At 46.8% G+C, this 2,536-nt stretch overlaps 1 protein-coding gene across 1 annotated transcript in view; it reads right to left on the bottom strand.

Annotated features, from left to right (window-relative positions):
- Positions 1 to 2,536, bottom strand: part of LOC101852950 (sodium/hydrogen exchanger 9) — a gene marked incomplete in the record, with an annotated part of 46,934 nt that overhangs the window by 7,196 nt on the left and 37,202 nt on the right.

Genomic DNA, 2,536 nt, shown 5'->3' on the forward strand with positions numbered 1-2,536 from the left:
TTTAAAAGGCCCCCCCGTTTTCCCGCGCAAAAAAAAAGGGCCTGGAAAAAACCCCCCCCCAAAAACCCGGGGGAAGAAGGTCCCGGTTTTTCAAGAGGGCTTTTTTTTTCCTCCCCCCCCCCCCCCCCCCCGCCTACATTGTTGTCCTGAGGATGTGGGAAAAAATTAACACACAATCATTTTCAGAACCCCCCCCCCCAAAAAAAACCCCCTACAAAACAACATTCTTTTCCAATTTATGCGTTACTACGCCCCCATCAACACATTTGACATTACTTTAGGCGGGCCGAAGGGGACACAACATCTCAGCAGAAAGACTCCCCACTCGGGGATCAAGCTTTGGTCTCCTGCGTGTAACAGCAAAGCCACTCATCGCTACACCACACACGGTGGTAGAAGACAGCTAGATCTAGAAGCCCCTCACCACTACACCACACACGGTGGTAGAAGACAGCTAGATCTAGAAGCCCCTGACCACACACACTGGTATATAAGACAGCTAGATCTAGAAGCTCCTCACCACTACACCACACACGGTGGTAGAAGACAGCTAGATCTAGAAGCCCCTGACCACACACACTGGTATATAAGATAGCTAGATCTAGAAGCTCCTCACCACTACACCACACACGGTGGTAGAAGACAGCTAGATCTAGAAGCTCCTCACCACTACACCACACACACTGGTAGAAGACAGCTAGATCTAGAAGCTCCTCACCACTACACCACACACGGTGGTAGAAGACAGCTAGATCTAGAAGCCCCTGACCACACACACTGGTATATAAGATAGCTAGATCTAGAAGCTCCTCACCACTACACCACACACGGTGGTAGAAGACAGCTAGATCTAGAAGCTCCTCACCACTACACCACACACACTGGTAGAAGACAGCTAGATCTAGAAGCTCCTCACCACTACACCACACACGGTGGTAGAAGACAGCTAGATCTAGAAGCCCCTGACCACACACACTGGTATATAAGATAGCTAGATCTAGAAGCTCCTCACCACTACACCACACACGGTGGTAGAAGACAGCTAGATCTAGAAGCCCCTCACCACACACGGTGGGAGAAGACAGCTAGATCTAGAAGCTCCTCACCACTACACTACAGACGCTGGGAGAAGACAGCTAGATCTAGAAGTCCCTCACCGCTACACCACACACGCTGATAAAACAGCTAGATCTACCATAAACAAAAGCATGAAAGCGGAAAAAAACAAAAATGTTCAAAACATAACATTTTGGGAAAGTGGCCACTTGGGGAATTGAATGAATATTTGCTATGCAGTAACATTTAGGGGCATATAAAAAAAAATTGTTGTCACACTGCGGCATTTTGAGCATTTAGCAAAACTCTGTCACACTGCGGCATTTTGAGCATTTAGCAAAACTCTGTCACACTGCGGCATTATGGGTATTTAGCAAAACTGTCACACTGTGGCATTTTGGGCATTTAGCAAAACTCTGTCACACTGCAGTATTATGGGTATTTAGCAAAACTCTTGTCACCCACCAGCATTTTGGGCATTAGCAAAAGTCTTCTACGCTGTAGCATTTTGGGTATGGGCAGAAGTCTAGGACAATCTGGCATTTCGGGTCATGCGCACCAGCATTTCAACCTGAGGCATATACACTTACTGGGCAATGGGCAACAGCCAATCACACTAAGGTATTTTGGGTAATGGGCAACAGCCAATCACACTGAGGTATTTTGGGTAATGGGCAACAGCCAATCACACTGTGGTATTTTGGGTAATGGGCAAACTGTGGTATTTTGGGTAATGGGCAACAGCCAATCACACTGTGGTATTTTGGGTAATGGGTAAACTGTGGTATTTTGGGTAACGGGCAACAGCCAATCACACTGTGGTATTTTGGGTAATGGGCAAACTGTGGTATTTTGGGTAATGGGCAACAGCCAATCACACTGTGGTATTTTGGGTAATGGGTAACAGCCAATCACACTGTGGTATTTTGGGTAATGGGTAAACTGGTATTTTGGGTAATGGGCAACAGCCAATCACACTGTGGTATTTTGGGTAATGGGCAAACTGTGGTATTTTGGGTAATGGGCAACAGCCAATCACACTGTGGTATTTTGGGTAATGGGCAACAGCCAATCACACTGTGGTATTTTGGGTAATGGGCAACAGCCAATCACACTGTGGTATTTTGGGTAATGGGCAACAGCCAATCACACGGAGGTATTTTGGGTAATGGGCAAACTGTGGTATTTTGGGTAACGGGCAACAGCCAATCACACTGTGGTATTTTGGGTAATGGGCAACAGCCAATCACACGGAGGTATTTTGGGTAATGGGCAAACTGTGGTATTTTGGGTAACGGGCAACAGCCAATCACACTGTGGTATTTTGGGTAATGGGCAACAGCCAATCACACTGTGGTATTTTGGGTAATGGGCAACAGCCAATCACACGGAGGTATTTTGGGTAATGGGCAAACTGTGGTATTTTGGGTAACGGGCAACAGCCAATCACACTGTGGTATTTTGGGTAATGGGCAACAGC

The sequence above is a fragment of the Aplysia californica genome, unplaced genomic scaffold, assembly GCF_000002075.1.
Source record: "Aplysia californica isolate F4 #8 unplaced genomic scaffold, AplCal3.0 scaffold00507, whole genome shotgun sequence".
Classification (NCBI taxonomy): domain Eukaryota; kingdom Metazoa; phylum Mollusca; class Gastropoda; order Aplysiida; family Aplysiidae; genus Aplysia; species Aplysia californica.